Here is an 18,226-nt window from a genome sequence, read left to right as displayed (position 1 = left end):
AACCAGCACAGGTATCCATGACTAAGTGCGCAAGCACGAAACGCGTTGGACCAGCAAAGCCAGGAGCGAGAGATACGTCTGCCGGAAGTACAAGCACTGAAGCCGGAAGCCGCCGCACGGGACTCCGAACGTGGAGAGAAAGCCGCATCCCGTCACGGTATCGTAGCTAGGGCTAGTCAGTTATTCCCTGTACTGAAAGACCTCACAAACGCTCGCTAAAAGACTTTGCCACATTCTCTGAAAAGAGCTTAAACATAAAAAGCCGCTGTTTATTCTATTGGTATTGCATACTCACCTGATTTCTCTCCTTTCACTTTAAACCTTCTTTACTTGTTGCTAAGTGTTTTTTCTGTCTGTTTTTTTTGTTTTTTTTGTTTATTTTTATTTTTAGTTTTATTTTTTCTTATTTTATTTATTTTCATTTTTTTAATTTTTTATTTTTATTTTTTTTATTTTTTATCCATTCTACCCCATTTACTCCCAGCGCTTTGATTCTATTTTACCCTATTACCATTGTTATCCTATCAGAGCTGCTCCCCCCTCCCCCTCAAAAAAGTATTGGCGCAAAAAATAGCAATTTTTCTTTTTAACGAAAAAAAAGGAAAAGCTCATATTGATCTTTTGACTGTCGACCTTGCCATTATCAAATTAATGCTTGTGTAGACCTTCCAACCATGTCGACCTTAGGCATGTCAACCTATTTCATGTGTCAAACTAAGCCATTGTTATGATCCGCCTCCAACGGATCGGTGTTATGTACTATTCACATTTTCTGTGTGTAGTTCATGTTCTCCCTGGGTTTATCTCAGCCTGGGTGTGTGTGTACTCGCTAGTGGCATCCAGTGGTCAGCCTGGGCCATTGCAGGTTACTTTCAGTACTGTGTGTTCTGGACTCAGGTGTCTTGATTAGGCTCCTAGCCTGCAGTGCACACCTTCAGGCTATGTGTAATCAGCACCACATTGTGCTCTCTATATAAACCCTCTGGTTGTTCAGTCCCATGCCGGTTATAGCTTGTACCTCAGGGTCTCAGGTGTTCCTGGTTTCCAGTCTTCCGTTATTCCTGGTTCCTGTTCCCAGTCATCCTGCATCCTGTCGTTGATTCCCAGCTGTGTCCTCCATCCAGTCTCCTGTCCTCCCGGTGTCCGTGTGTCGTCCTTTATCCGTCTCCCGGTCCCTGCAGCTCCTGTTGGTCTTTGTGGGATTCCTTCTCCAGCGTGGTGCTTCCTTCGGCTGGTTCCCTGCCTTGTCCGCAGCATCTCAGTTCCAGCTAAATTGATATCCCTCGGTTTCAGATAAGTTGGGAGATTCCCCCTCTTTGTCTCCTTACTAATCATTTGCTTATTGTGTCAGCGTATAGTGTATTGTTACACCTGTCAGCAGTACTTATTGTGTCAGCATATAGTGTATTGTTACACCCGTCAGCAGTTCTTAGTGTGTCAGCATATTGTGTATTGTTACACCCGTCAGCAGTTCTTAGTGTGTCAGCATACTGTGTATGGTTACACCTGTTAAGCATTAGCACAGCGGGTTCCTGTTTAGAGTGCTATCCACTGGCACCCCTCTCCGCAGGGCAGGGTGGTCCTCGCCTCTTTGTTTATAGATAGGTTTCCCCTTGTTCATCACTGGCCTTGGCGTGTGTGTTGTCCTTAACATAAGACCAGGTGGCATCGAGGTGGGAGCCTGACTAACGGGCTCCCACGAACGCGGCTATTATTGGTGAAGCCTAGCACCCCGCACACACACGTCAACTCCATCTGAGTACAACGGAGTCAGGTTGGCGAGGCTGCCCTGGTCCTGTCACTATCTCCTTCCAGCCAGTGTCACGTGGTGTCTTGCCAGACAGCGTGGCACAGGAGATCCTAACATTATAACCGGCCATACAGCACTCTGGAGCTGAGTTCTGCCCTCTCAGTCCAGAGATTTCCACCCGTGTCAGTTTTTTGCCCGTGTCAGTTTATTCTTGTATCAGTTTTTTCTTGCTGGTGTATAAACTTGCATGGCCATATCATGCAGGCCATGCAAGAGTCATTAGCGGCTCTAAATTTGGCATTCAATGCCGTAAAACCTGGGCAGTGGGAGATTTTGCAGCAGTCTCTTCTGCAGCTGCAAAGACTCATCACTGATATTTTTCTGATCCTCCCAGAGGTCACTGGGGTTCGTTCAGCCCCTAATGAGGCCCTGCCTAGGGAAGTATTAGGCAGCAAGTCCTCAGACCCAGAGGGTCAGGTAAAGCATAGAAGTTATCTACGACCGAAGCTTCCGTTAGAGGAGCGTCAGCGGCGTAGAAACCTTAATCTATGCTTATACTGTGGAGATTCTGGCCACTTCTTGCAGACGTGTGGCTTGCGTAATTCCGGTGGTGCCGACAGGGTATCTCCTCTGGCCAGGTCTGAGCAGGTTGTCAGATCTAAGCCTGTCTCCACTGTGGCAGAGGAGCTCTCTGCCGAGTCTCCCAGTAAAAGCACTCTGCCTTTTTCTACTGGTTCCAGTGCTGATGTTTTAATGACCAGGGAGTCAGAGTTGCAAACCCTTGAAGGGAAAACCCAGGTGGTTGACTCAGATACCGGGGGCCCGCTGAGCCAGTCTGATGCCGGGGGCCCGCCGAGCCGGTCAGAGGCCGGGGGCCCGCCGAGCCGGCCGGGGGCCCGCCGAGCCGGTCAGAGGCCGGGGGCCCGCCGAGCCGGTCAGATGCCGGGGGCCCGCCGAGCCGGTCAGAGGCCGGGGGCCCGCCGAGCCGGTCAGAGGCCGGGGGCCCGCCGAGCCGGTCAGATGCCGGGGGCCCGCAGAGCCGGTCAGATGCCGGGGGCCCGCCGAGCCGGTCAGATGCCGGGGGCCCGCCGAGCCGGTCAGATGCCGGGGGCCCGCCGAGGCGGTCAGATGCCGGGGGCCCGGAGGCCGCAGCCCCGAGTGGGGGCCCGGAGGCCGCAGCCCCGAGTGGGGGCCCGGAGGCCGCAGCCCCGAGTGGGGGCCCGGAGGCCGCAGCCCCGAGTGGGGGCCCGGAGGCCGCAGCCCCGAGTGGGGGCCCGGAGGCCGCAGCCCCAGAAGGGGTTCAAGTTGGTGTCGCCCCAGAAGGGGTTCAAGTTGGTGTCACCCCAGAAGGGGTTCAAGTTGGTGTCACCCCAGAAGGGGTTCAAGCCTGTGTCGCCCCAGAGGGGGTTCAAGCCTGTGTCGCCCCAGAGGGGGTTCAAGCCTGTGTCGTCCCAGAGGGGGTTCAAGCCTGTGTCTCCCCAGAGGGGGTTCAAGCCTGTGTCGCCCCAGAAGGGGTTCAAGTTGGTGTCACCCCAGAAGGGGTTCAAGCCTGTGTCGCCCCAGAGGGGGTTCAAGCCTGTGTCGCCCCAGAGGGGGTTCAAGCCTGTGTCGCCCCAGAGGGGGTTCAAGCCTGTGTCGCCCCAGAGGGGGTTCAAGCCTGTGTCGCCCCAGAGGGGGTTCAAGCCTGTGTCGCCCCAGAGGGGGTTCAAGCCTGTGTCGCCCCAGAGGGGGTTCAAGCCTGTGTCGTCCCAGAGGGGGTTCAAGCATGTGTCGTCCCAGAGGGGGTTCAAGCATGTGTCGTCCCAGAGGGGGTTCAAGCCTGTGTCGTCCCAGAGGGGGTTCAAGCATGTGTCGTCCCAGAGGGGGTTCAAGCCTGTGTCTCCCCAGAGGGGGTTCAAGCCGGTGTCGCCCCAGATGGGGACGCTGTCCATCTAGTCCCTAAGAGGGATTCTGATTGTCCTGTCTCTGAACAGAGTTCCAGCCATGTCGGTAACATGGAGGAACCATCTGTTGGTTTTTTTGTTGTTGCCCAGCCAGAGTTTCACTATAGTGCTGCCCACTTAGAAGTGCGTCACAGTGATGATCAGCCAGAGACTCATCATAGTGCTGCCCAACCAGAAAGACCATCAGACTTGGAAGAGGTCATGACCTCTAAGGGGGTCCCTAAAGTCTCAGCCTCAAGGGCCATAATTCCAGCTATACAGTCTAGTCAGTTAGCTGATAATGAAGTTACTGTTGATGCTTTGAACGATATCTCTACATCTATAGTTTTTGATGGGGACCTAACCCAATTTGTTGCGCTCACTAAATATTTTATCACTATTTTGGAGTCCAGACCATTTTTAGGTATCACTTCAGATAATGTGGTGCTCTATTTAATTTATTGCTTCAGAGGTGAACCTTTCAAATGGGCGTCCAAATTTATTGAATCTGAGGATCCCATTCTTAAGAATCTCCCAGCATTCAGTGATGCTGTATTGAAAAAATTTGGTCCCAATAAAAGTGGTTCACCTGCCTCTGGACTGACCATCTTCTCTGCAGAGACTCCATCATGCATAGGAAAGTCAGTACAAAAGTCCCAGCCCATAGCTATGGTCGCTGGGTGTGCTTGTTTTAACAGGAATGCCCCTGGAATCTTAGCTTTTACAGCAGTGGAATCCAGGCTTGATTCTGTCTTGAATTCCGATTCAGAGATCGATGGTTGTCCAGTGTCTTGTCCAGTGTCTACTCAATCTGTCAAGAGTCCTGCCTATGTTCAGTCATGCGATACTACTTCTTCTCCAGTGCCAAATGTTACCAAGATTGAAACCATAATCCTTCCCTTAGATGCGGACTCCAACTCAGACTACAACTCTGAAATCGATGAAATGCCTTTAGTTGAGGGTACCGTTAGTTCAGACAATATTTTTGGTATTACTGTGTTTACTCCCAGGCAACCTGGGAAGAAGAAGAAGAAGAAGTCTTGTAGGAGACATTGAGTCTGTTTTTGTTCTTGGTTCCCCTTGATCAAGCTGGGGTGTCCGGAGTCCACCTTTTTTAGGGGGGTATTCTGTTATGATCCGCCTCCAACGGATCGGTGTTATGTACTATTCACATTTTCTGTGTGTAGTTCATGTTCTCCCTGGGTTTATCTCAGCCTGGGTGTGTGTGTACTCGCTAGTGGCATCCAGTGGTCAGCCTGGGCCATTGCAGGTTACTTTCAGTACTGTGTGTTCTGGACTCAGGTGTCTTGCTTAGGCTCCTAGCCTGCAGTGCACACCTTCAGGCTATGTGTAATCAGCACCACATTGTGCTCTCTATATAAACCCTCTGGTTGTTCAGTCCCATGCCGGTTATAGCTTGTACCTCAGGGTCTCAGGTGTTCCTGGTTCCCAGTCTTCCGTTATTCCTGGTTCCTGTTCCCAGTCATCCTGCATCCTGTCGTTGATTCCCAGCTGTGTCCTCCATCCAGTCTCCTGTCCTCCCGGTGTCCGTGTGTCGTCCTTTATCCGTCTCCCGGTCCCTGCAGCTCCTGTTGGTCTTTGTGGGATTCCTTCTCCAGCGTGGTGCTTCCTTCGGCTGGTTCCCTGCCTTGTCCGCAGCATCTCAGTTCCAGCTAAATTGATATCCCTCGGTTTCAGATAAGTTGGGAGATTCCCCCTCTTTGTCTCCTTACTAATCATTTGCTTATTGTGTCAGCGTATAGTGTATTGTTACACCTGTCAGCAGTACTTATTGTGTCAGCATATAGTGTATTGTTACACCCGTCAGCAGTTCTTAGTGTGTCAGCATATTGTGTATTGTTACACCCGTCAGCAGTTCTTAGTGTGTCAGCATACTGTGTATGGTTACACCTGTTAAGCATTAGCACAGCGGGTTCCTGTTTAGAGTGCTATCCACTGGCACCCCTCTCCGCAGGGCAGGGTGGTCCTCGCCTCTTTGTTTATAGATAGGTTTCCCCTTGTTCATCACTGGCCTTGGCGTGTGTGTTGTCCTTAACATAAGACCAGGTGGCATCGAGGTGGGAGCCTGACTAACGGGCTCCCACGAACGCGGCTATTATTGGTGAAGCCTAGCACCCCGCACACACACGTCAACTCCATCTGAGTACAACGGAGTCAGGTTGGCGAGGCTGCCCTGGTCCTGTCACTATCTCCTTCCAGCCAGTGTCACGTGGTGTCTCGCCAGACAGCGTGGCACAGGAGATCCTAACAGCCATGTCAACCTTTAGTGGTTGACCCAATGCGGTGTCATCCTAATGACCATATACCGGAGCCAGGCAGCCAGCAGGTCTGTCATCTCACCTTAGTTAGGAGGATCAGATACTCTGCCTGCCCCCACTGGGCCGCCTTCACAGAGCTGCTGCTGCAATTACCTATGATGTGCCACTGTGCTGAAGAGCTTATACACAACAGGTATGCCACAGTTTGTATGCAAGGCATGGTACAGATGGTGAAATGGTTAGCATTACTTCCTCACAGGACTGAGGTCATGAGTTCGATTCCCACCATGGCCTTAACTGGGCGGAGTTTGTATATTCTCCCTGTACTTGCGTGGGTTTCCTCCGGGTACTCCGGTTTCCTCCCACATTCCAAAAATATAGGTTATTTGGCTCCTAACAAAAATTAACCCTAGAATGAATGAGTGTGCGTGTAGGGAATATATACTGTAAGCTCCACTAGGGCAGGGACTGATGTGAATGTTCAAATATTCTCTGTAAAGCCCTGCGAAATATGTGTGCGCTATATAAGAAACTGTTCATAAATAATAAAATAAGTAATGGTAGTCATGAAGGGGCACTGTTGTGCCGTCTCACACCGGGACATCACATAAAAGGAGTGTTGTGCAATGTGAAGGAGTCATTGTGCAAATGCAGAGCAGGGAGTTCTATGGAAGCATTCTATCGTGCCGCCATCATACTGCAAGTAAAATATCTATGCTGACACCAGTGGCGGCATTGGATCCATTGGCAGTGCCAGATTAAGGTCTAAATGGGCCTGAAGCTGAAAATTATCAAGGGCCTATTATGCGAAATAATAGGGGATGTGGCCAGCACCTAATAATGTGGGGGGCGTGACCAGTGTTCTGGTTGGGTGGTCTGCTCATGGGTGTGTCTCTATTTGTGTAAATGCTTTCAACTAATTATAAATATATATATTTATATTACTAGTTCCGACACGCACAGGATATATATTGCCGGGTGCCCTCCTAAGGTGCACACGCAGGATGCCGATGTCCTAAGGTACTTGCGGGGTGAGGCGGCACTCCAGTCATAAAAAAAAATGAAAGCCAAAACTTGGAAGACAACATCTCACACCATATACCCCTTATACAAATCATGCAACACAATAGCAACCTCCTTATACTGTACTTGCCTCTTACACATTATGCCACATGGAATGAGCCAAAATTCACACCAACTGATCCAAAATTCACACTATGGCACACAGATTGAGTTAAAATTCACGTTATGCCACACATTTTGCCACCTAAATTGAGCCAAAATACACACTATACCAAACGGATTGAGCCAAAATTCACAATATGCTTCACAAACAGGAACATTAAACATTTACACCATAATGCACAAAAAATGTTAAGCCACACACCATAATTTCCATTATGTATTATGCCAAACACCATATTGCCAATTAAAAATTATGCTACATAAGTGCTGCTTACCTACATGCTCGTTGACAGGGTTTCCATGCTCATTGCCAAGGGTTCCATGCTCATTGCCATGTGGGAATACAGCTGCCCGGCTGTATTTAGAGCACTGCAGGTCCTGGCTATTTGAAATAATACCCCTTTCACACCAGAAAATGCAGGGACTTCCCTGGGAATATGGTCCCAGAATCATGCAGGAACATGGGCTGGCCCCTTTTACACCAGCCTAGTCCCTGCATTTTCTGATGTGAAGGGGAGAGAAAACCACCCCCCTCGCACCCCACCTTAACCGGCTATATAATTTAACCGGCTATAGCTTCGGAACCAACTAACCCATTTACATGAGACCAGTATCATTTTGAAGAACTTTTAAGTGGGCTTTGAATGATTTCGGTTCCATGAAACTGGACCATTTGGTTCCAGAGTAATCTGCCCTCAAACAACATGAACAGCCTTGCAATTACATTTCAGAAATAAAAAAATGGTTTACCCGCAATATCTCTGGAACCAATTAACTCATATGAACCAGCCTGGTATAAGATTAAAGGCCCAGCGATTTGGGTTAGAATGAGATCAACCTCAAGCTTCTGTGATGCCAGGGGGGAACTGGCAGCCATCCAAACTGGGTGGGTCCCATGTTAATTTATGGGGAAAACGTTCTAGCTTTGCCCGGCGGTATCTCCGGTTCCCAGGGGCTAGCGACGCGGGGCTGGGCTTGTTGGCCCTCATCTAGAAAATGGGCCTATTTGGAGAGTGGGCCTGGAGCTACAGCTCCATCAGGCCCATTGTTAATCTGGCTTTGTTGTTAATTGTGTTTCTAACCCCCTCCCTATGAGTGCCTCCTATCTCCCAATGTGTGCCTATGGTCTCCGCTCCCCATGTGTGACCTTCCTCAAGCTTACCCCCACTTCCCATGTGTACCTCTGGCCTCTTTCTTTCCCCTCTCCATATACTACTCCTACCCACTTTTACCATGTGTTCCTCTGACCTCCCTATCTCTATCTGTAATTTTGCCCTGACCACCATCTCTATTGTGCCTTGGCCCCTTCCCCAAGGCTGGTGGCTGCTGATCAGAAGAAGTATTGGGACTAATCTATGACAAGAGAGGCGACCAGTGATGAATTTAGTAAGCAAGTAAAAGAAAAATGTTAGTGTGAGTACATAAATGTATAAGAGCACATTAGCAGACTGTCCTGTAACAATAGTTGCTGTTCCGCTGTGTTATAAGAAGATAGATTTTATTCTACCATACATTTTACATATGTACCTCACCTGCTATAAATGTTGTTCTGAGTTACCTATAGTCAGAGCTTGGTTCTTATCACATAGAATGCAGCAGATAAGAACCATTTGGCCCATCTAGTCTGCCCATGTATAAACACACACAGTAGAGCTAATTTTTGGGGGGAAGACAAATAAGCCATCAGTATATTTTTGGAATGTGGGATGGAATCGGTGTAACCAGAGGAAACCTATGCAAGAAAGGGGAGAATATACAAACTCCACACCATTAGATTGTAGTGGGAATTGATCCCATGACCTCAGTGTTGTGAGGTAGCAAATGATTAGGTATTAGGCCAAGCCTGGCCAACCTGTGGCTCTCCAGATGTTTTCAAACTACAAATCCCATCATGCCTTGCCACAGTTTTGCTATAAGGGAGTGCTAAAATTGTGGCAAGGCATTCTGGGATTTGTAGTTTCACAACATCTGGAGAGCCACAGGATGGCCTGTCCTGTATTAGGCAATAATGCTCAGTATTATGTCCTTGCAGTGACTTTCCATTTCATACATCTCTGACATTGTAACACAATACAGCAGCCCCTGGAGTGTAACACGTGGCCTGAGTAAGGGTTACTAATAACTAGAGCAGGGGCATGATGGAGGGGACTTACGGCGTTCTAAATGGGGGATGGTACTAATTACCGGGACTCGGGCATGATGGAGGGACCAGACTAGGTCTGCCACCCCCTCTCCCTTCCAGGAGCATTGTGCCCTTGGTGGAAAAAAAATACCAAATCTGCTGTACAGGAGACTCTGTGAAATATGCATATATGTAGCATGTTTGGAGATGGATAATGCCACATGTTGGACCTTCTTAAACAGAAAGGTCTACCATTAAGGCAAATACGAATCATTATTTTGCCCATGTAACATCTAGACTTAAGTTCTACAAAATGAAAACACAGTCCATTTTAGGAGAGAAAAAGAATTTGAATTATATTAAAATATTAAAAACATATTAAAACGACAATCATTTAATTTAAAACAATCAATTGTGATGGACAGGCCCAGGGGTTTCAGGGTGCAGCAGCTGGAGAATGGCACCTCAGGTCACCCCAAGCTCCCTTATTCCAGAGTTTACTTGGAAACTTTATACGTCCTCCTAATTTTGCGGAGGATGTTTTTTTTTTCCTCCTGTATGGCTTCGGGGGACAAAGCATTTTCTTGGACAATCCCCGGAAGCTGCCTAGCTGGAGACTTAGGCAGAGCATCAGCTGGGGAGGAGGCTGGTAGCTGGGGACTATTGCAGCACATCCTGGTGTTCCAATCTCGCTTACTGAAAATGTACTTTCTGCCAAAGTTCTTGGAGACTTCATCCTCATCTAAGAGAAGAAGCAGCAAATAAGTCACTGTGTATTTATCACATGCAAACACTAGTCCATCATACAGTACATATTCACATAACATTTACATATACACTTTTCATGAAATGGACATTTGCGGGTAGTAACTGGGTGCATTAAAGTGTTCTTGTGGGAGTGACATAGGAGTGCTTCCACATGTGCTTGCATAATTTTTATGCAAAATTAAATAGCTCAATGAGCAGGGTATTTAACTGGAATGCAACAGGTTATGGGTTTGAATAATGGGTATGGAAATATATTGAAATGGGTTGGGATCGTTTGGTCGAATGCATTATGGTCGAATGTCATTACATCGAATCCATTAGGTCGAATTGCTAAAAGGTCGACATGATTCTAGGTCGACATGGGAAAAGGTCGAAATGATTCTAGGTCGAAAGGTCATTAGTTCGACAGGTCATTAGGTCGACAAGGTCATTAGGTCGACATTGTCTAGGTCGACATTCACAAAGTCGACATGGGGTTTTTCACTGTTTTTTGAGCCGACATCTGCCCCACCTGTAGTGCACATGGTTTTGCCCATTTTAAGAACAAATTTGTACTGGGCTCAGATCAGAATAAGGCCCATAGTATCTTCCACAGCACCAATGGCTAGCTGCAGGACTCATGTGGCCTGCTAAGCTGTCCACCGCAGCTTGAACCTAGAGTCCAGGACAGTGGAGGAACTTTTGGTTGATGAGCTGGCCAGTCTTTTGACGTGTTTTTTTTTTATATCCTGCTGCCACTTCCAGCTCCGCCTCCCGCCCCCTGCCGCTCAACGTTGCACGGAACCTGCAGCTCAATGTTGCCTGGCACCTGCAGTTGCCCGCCCCACCACTCCCCAGCTCTCCTGCTCCCCGCCACTGCTGCAGCTCCCAGGAGTTTTATATGTGATAAATTGCCAACTTGTAAGTGAGGCTGCTGGGAGCTGCCCGGGGAGCTCAGGGGGAATTTGGTTTGAGTTGTCTTTAGGACAAGTCGGACTAGTGTATGGGGGCCTTTAGGGGGGCTGTCACTATTGTCAGTAACTGAAAAAATGCAGCAGATATCGGAGATATCACTTTCATATGAGTGAAACTAAATATTTGTGGCTAGCCCCCCAAATATGGCTGCTTTTGAGGAATATGTCGCTAATATATAATGATAAATGGACCTCTGGTGTGGTTACCGCTTAGTTTTTCTCCATGTATGCAGTATCAAATATATGATTTTAATAATAAAAGGAAAAAAGGCTTACATGCTTTAATAGCGTGGTCCGCTTTTACAGGCCCAACTGATGTTTTTCTTTCATCCAACAGTTTCTTCTTTATAAATAACTTGTCACCCGACTTGCATCTCACATGATGCCTGCGAGATGTAAAAAGAAATAAAAGAAAAAACGGTACTTATGTATTATCTGGGCTCCCATGTTAAATGCACCCCGTTTTTTCATACCCCTACTATCCAAATACGCATGGAGTTGATTTTATATAGTGTGGCGAGCGCAGCGAGCCACCGTGCCCGAAGCGTGGCGAGCGCAGCGAGCCCCGCAAGGGGACACGGTCTCATAAGAAAAACGGGAGCCCAGATATTACATAAGTACCGAAAAAACAAAAACAAGAGTAATTACACAAATGAATTATCTCTCTCTGGGGGAGATTCTCTAAACTAAAAATGCTGTAAAAACCCCACCGCCGCCCTGCACCGACCCCCCCCTCACCTGTGTCTGGGCAGCACATAGCTGTGCTGCCCGGACCTGTGACCTCCTCCTCCCTGCACTATGATCCTCTTCAGGGTGCAGGGAGGAGGAGAGCCCGGCGCAGCAGCGCCAGGTAAGGGAGGGAGGGGAGAGCCGCCGGGTCCCGGTGGGACCCGCTGACTCTCACTGCAAAGGACAGCTCTTAATGCAAGAGCTGTCCTTTGCCATAATTATCACATATGTTAGATCATATGCGATAATTAAGTTTGCGGTAGCCGGCGATGGGTGACGGTAAGGGGGTGCGGATGTTAGAGCACCCCCCATCTCTATCTATCGATCTCTCTCTCTATATGTATATAGACTGTGGCCGCTAGACTTTGTTGCAACATTCCGCCGTGATTTTTTAACTGTGTGCATTAACACATCTTTTTTTATTTTTATTGTTTTGGTTTAGGTAGCACGATCTCCCCCTGACACGCCCCCGGCTCTGACTAATCTGACAGATACAGAGGCGCACAGATGACGGCATAGGAGCTCCGGGTTCTGGCGCACTTACTGGGAGTTGCTTGATTTGTTGCACTGGGTGTTTGTTCATTTGATTCTACTATAAATGTAAGTACCTGTCATTTTTTTTCTCATGTCTTGATAAAGGGTCAAGGACCCGAAACGTTGGCATATCACACCTGAGTGGTTTCTATATTTCCCTTGGGACTACTATTGTTGTATGCTGCGAGTGCCTGCCATCAAATTGAATGATTATATATATATATATATATATATATATGTATATACTGTATATACCGCGTTTTGATATGCACGACGCGGGGGATATTGCCAGCAAAAGCTGGCGATACCCAATAGAAGCCTCTTGGCTTTCTAAAGCGACCCAGTGCTGTCCCACACTGGCCCCCCCCTCACCTGTGTTCGGGCAGCACAGTGCTGTGCTGCCCGGACCAGTGACCTCCCTGCAATGTACATCCTCTTCCAGGTGCAGGGAGGAGGGCCTGTCCGCAGCATTAGCTGCCAGCAGAAGGATACGGGAGGGAGAGCCCCTGGGGACACGCTCACCCTCTGCTGGCTGCTTCGCAATGGGCAACTCTTATCACAAGAGCTGCCCGTTGCTATACTAATCGCATATGTCAGAGCATATGCGAATAGTATTGTTGGTGGCGGAGAGTGACGGTACCTGGTGGCAGAGGTTAGAGCATCCCGCCCATAATCTACTATGTGGTTTGTGTATTTCACAATATTTATATATTTGTTGGATTTATTCCTTGGATGACACAAAAAACTCAATATGAGGCCCATTTACTTACATTATTTTTATTGAATTTATGTGAAAAGGGTATTTTTCACATCCTTTTTACATTATTTTAGTTTATTCTGCTCCAAACTGTTTAATTCACATTTTGTTTAGGATTCAGGTTGTATTTTTCATACTTATAATGTGACATGTAATATGGTCAAATTTACTAAGAATAGAAAAGTTCCAGCAGGCAAAACATTCATATAGATCTATATAATAATAAGTGCATCTCATCACAGTCTGCTAAATACAAGTGAGTTATTACATGGCTCATACATTTTAAGTGTATCATGATGCTTTGGATGCGCCAGTAATCATCACCAACTACTAATGCCAATGTCCCCCCATGGAGGTATTATACTAATTACTCCCCCCCCCCCCCCCCCCCCATAGATGGCACAACAGTAAGCATCTGGAGCCTGATATTTGGGAGATACTCACCACAGTAGTGGCTGTTTAATGGCTACTTCTGCTAAAATTGTCTCTACCGAGTCTACAGACATCTTCTCTCTCCAAGTCTGTACAGGACACTAACTGCCAGTACCCCAAACACATTATGATGCTGCAACGTGTCATAATATCAAAGGCCAGGAGCATCAACCAATCAGATCATGACTATTTCTATGAAAGTACAGGCTTGGTGGGGGTCAATATCTTGATTTTTTTTTAAAGATATGCCCTAAAAGAATGTGGATATTATATAATCACCCCCTTTAAGTGGTTCTAAATACATGGAGATGTCCCTATATATATTATTAAAAAATGCGACATCTCTCTGGAGAACTGATTGGATGGGACATCTCCAGTATACATACATACCACACATGGGAACAGGACACATACATGTTTAGAACATGCCATAGCAATAAGTTACCCTTACAGACCCCTGCTCCTCATTCATGTTACAAGCACTGATCAGTTGGAAATAAAGCATTATATGTACCTCCCAACAGTCCCGCTGTCTCACCCCCAGGTTTAATATACTTAAAATTTTTATATTCAATTTATTTTTTACATTTTACATGTATTGTTACCTGTAATATTTGAGGAGTGATCTGCATTGAGGGCTGTGAGGTGCAGTGCTTTGCAGGTACAATGTGCACAGGTAACAAAATCCCACTTCCTAGTCACCAATCCAGGAATACACCAACAAAATGAACACTGGTTATATCTCCTAATGTAATCCCACAGTATTGGAGCTTGTAGTAGGCAGATGAGAGGCTGTAGTCAGATTGGGATAGGTGTGGAAATGATAGGACTCTGGGTGTCCTCTCTCCATGGCGGTTGGTGACCGTTGGCTCCATGTGCAGGTGCCTTGGCTCATGCTGACCTTATCTATGCTGCTAACTATAGCCATACAGGCTAACTAAGCTTTTTAACCATGTTATAGCCCCAGCAATAATGGCTGCTTCCTTGCCTCACTTCATCATTTTCATTGATTAGTTATAAGCCCTCATTAGATGCTAGCCAATTTACCAGAATAAAAAACTTCCTAACTACAGTATGACATGTTTATCAATTATGTGTACTAGGGGTATGCATCGGGGGCACGTTTCATGTTTTGTGAAATGTGTTTTGGGTCTGTATCTCGGGCAGTGTTTTGGATCTGGATCTGTTCCAAAACAACACAATTTTTGTGTTTTGTATCTGTATTTTTTTTCCCAAAAAACATAAAAATCACTAAAATCGCAGAATTGGGGGGGGGGGGTGTTTGCTCCTACGCTATTATTAACCTCAATATCATTCATTTCACTCCTTTCCTGTCTATTCTGAACATCTTACAATTGTTTTTAGTGCAAAAGGTTGCACCAAGGTAGCTGGATAACTATGCCAAGCCACACAAGTGGGTGGCACAAACAATGGATTGACAGACTTAGCATCACCCCTGGACTGACACAACAGACTTATCTTCACCCCTGGACTGACACGACAGACTTAGCATCACCCCTGGACTGATATGGCATACTTGGCAGCAGGGGTGTAGCTAAAGGTTCATGGGCCCTGGTGCGAACGGTCAGCTTGGGGCCCCCCTACATACAACAAAATTAAAATCTCGCCGCACAGTGATGCCAATTACACAATAAGCCACACACCATGATGCCCATTACGCTGCACACTGTTATGTCAATTACACAATACGCTGCACACCGTGATGCCCATTACACCACACACCGTGATGCCAATTACACAATACGCTGCACACCGTGATGCCCATTACACCGCACACCATGATGCCCATTACGCCGCACACCGTGATGCCCATTACACTGCACACTGTGATGGTAATTATTTAATACACAATATTCCCCATACCATAATGCTGCCCATTACACCGCACACCATGATGCCCATTATGCCACACACCCTGATGCCAATTACACAATACTCCGCACACCGTGATGCCCATTACACTGCACACCGTGATGCCCATTACACTGCACACCATGATGCCCATTACACCCCACAGTGTGATGGTAATTATTTAATACACAATACTCCCCATACCATAATGCTGCCCATTACACCCCACACCATGATGCTCATTACACTCACCTATGCCCCCATAGTGCCAGACATTGATATTGTGTGCCCCGGCCCCACAGTGCCAGATATGCCCCCAAAGTGCCAGACATATACCCGACACCATGATGCCCATTACACTCACATATGCCCCCATAGTGCCAGACACTGATACTGTATGCCCCCGCCCCACAGTGCCAGATATGATATGCCCCCACACAGTGCCAGACATATACCCAACACCATAATGCCCATTGGGCCATTACACTCACATATGCCCCATAGTGCCAGACAGACACTGATGTCATACTGTATGCCCCCACAGTGCCAGAAGCCTCACCTGCTGCAGTGACCACTGCTTCCCTTAGTCCTCCTTTACTGATCCCTTCTATCCAGCATCATATACTGGCCAATACTTCCACTAGTACTCTTCTACTGACCCCTGCTTTCCCTAATCTACCTCTACTGACCACTGCTTACCTTAGTACTGCTCTACTGACTCCATCTATCCTGCATCATCCAGCGCCCCCCCTCCCCTTCGAGTGACGTCACAGGCTGCCTGCGCGCCCAAACAAGGTGGTCCCTCCCTCAGTCCCCTGGGGTGGCCAATCCCCACAATCGGCCGCCAGCCGCCCAGCCTCCCTTAGCAATGCGCCCGGGCCGCACCGCACGCACAGCAGGGGGAGAGGGGGGCGGGTCGGCATAGCATGATGCGCAGTGCGCATCATGCTATGCCGACCCGCCCCCCTCTCCCCCTGTGTGTGCGGTGCGGCCCGGGTGCTCAACTGACATCATGCTGAGTGAGTGTGTTGCATGCTGGGACTTGTAGTCCCGCCCCCCCTCCCGGTCTGTGCGCCGCCGCAGTCGCACACAGCCTGCTGCCCTGGCCTGGCTGTCACTGAGAGTGACTGACAGCCAGGGCCGGGACAGAGAACACCGGCCAACTCAGAGCTCTGGGTGTCACCCCAGAGACTGGTGACACCCGGTGCGGCCCGCACCCCCCGCACCTGGCTAGTGACGCCACTGGTCTTGTGGTCCGCGGCCCATCCAGAGGGGGACCTGCTGCCATCGGCCCCCCTGGCTCAGGGGCCCGGTTGCAGGTGCGACCGCTGCGACCCCTGTAGCTACGCCACTGCTTGGCAGTACCCCATGAATAATACTGCAGACTTGGTTCACCCCAGGAATTTTACGACAGATTTGGCTCACCCAGGGCTGCCAAGAGAAATCCTGGGCCCCGGTACAACAGCGTCACGGGGCCCCCCTGGAGTGGCAAGAGACAGAAAAGAGGTGTGGCCATTAAAGGATATAGGGGTGTGTACCACACCATATACCCTTTATGCAACACAATAGTAGACCCCTTATACTTGCCCCTTACACATTATGCTACACAGAATGAGCCAAAATTCACATGGAATGTCTTAAAATTCACATTATGCCACATGGAATGACACAAAATTCAGGGAGAGTGAGAGGAATGGTGGGGATGCAGGGAGAGAGATGGCGGGGACAAAGGTGCATAGAGCGGGATGGCGGGATGCAGGGACAGAGCCGGTGGTGACGAAGGACCAGACGGTGGGGACAGAGATGGTGGGGACGCAGGGACAGAGACAAAGTAGGTCTAGAAGGTCATTTCTATGTAAGGGATGGCAACAGAAATCTTGGGGCCGGTACACTAATATCACTGGGATTGAAAAATGCTGAAACCCGGTATTCCCGGGATCCAGGGATTGGCATCCCTAAAAGAAAATTGCCCCCTGTGCCCCCACACTGACTTGCTGTGGAGGGGGGCAGGCGGCCGCAGTGCATAGGCAGGCGTCGGGTAGACATGTGCGACGTGGGAGGCCCGGCGGCGAGCAGGTTCCGGTGTTGGGTATGATGTGGGAGGCCCGGCGGCAAACAGGTTTCAGCACTGGCGGTCAGCTAACCCCATGCCCGCTCTCCTAGTCCAGTGGTCTCCAACCTTAATTAAGCGAGAGCTACTTGTGACAAAAAAAGACAAAAAAAAGTCCAGAGAGCTACTAAAATTTGAACAATGCCCCTAATACTATGCCGCACACCGTAATGCCTCAGCGCAATATGCTGCACACTGTAATGCCCGATACATTATGCCACACACCGCCATTTCTCTGAAACATGATGCAGCACACCATAATGCCTGATACTATGCTGCACACTGTAATGCCCCTGACACATTATGCCACATATTGCAATACCCCTCACACCTAATGCATACCTCCCAACTACGGCAGTGGAGAAAGGAATATATGTGCTTGCCGCAGGCACGCGTCAAACATTTTTGGGGCGCCGTTTTGTCGCTGTGAGGGCATGGCCAGTGTCTAATTCCCACAGGACCGTCCTAAAAAAATGGGATGTCACACAAAAATCGATACACACTGACTATGCCACACCACGTTGTCCCCCACAGTAAGGCTTCTAATACATTATAAATTACCTGCTTGTTGCCAAGGAAGTTAATGTCCATTGCCAAGGGGTTAATATGCATTGCCAGGGGTTATTGCTTGTTGTCAATGGGGTTAATAGACATTGCCAGGGGTTATTGCTTGTTACCAATGGGTTTATATTTGTTCCCAGGGGTTAATGCTCTTTGCCAAGGGGGGTTAATGTACGTTGCCAGGGGTTCTTGCTCGTTGCCAAGGGGGGGTTAATGTCCATTGCCAAGGGTTCTTGCTCATTGCCAAGGGGT

At 48.3% G+C, this 18,226-nt stretch overlaps 1 long non-coding RNA gene across 1 annotated transcript; it reads right to left on the bottom strand.

Annotated features, from left to right (window-relative positions):
• Positions 1-9,747: 9,747 nt before the first annotated feature.
• Positions 9,748-14,270, bottom strand: LOC146058798 (uncharacterized). The gene is made up of 3 exons (XR_014469960.1): positions 14,037-14,270; positions 11,256-11,365; positions 9,748-10,000 (listed from the first exon to the last, which is right to left on the bottom strand). It is a non-coding gene; the product is annotated as an uncharacterized LOC146058798 (long non-coding RNA).
• Positions 14,271-18,226: the final 3,956 nt, after the last annotated feature.

Source organism: Crinia signifera, chromosome 2, assembly GCF_055691185.1.
Source record: "Crinia signifera chromosome 2, ASM5569118v1, whole genome shotgun sequence".
Lineage (NCBI taxonomy): Eukaryota > Metazoa > Chordata > Amphibia > Anura > Myobatrachidae > Crinia > Crinia signifera.
The sequence above is the reverse complement of the archived record's forward strand: the minus strand, read 5'-3'. Positions and strand labels throughout refer to the sequence as shown.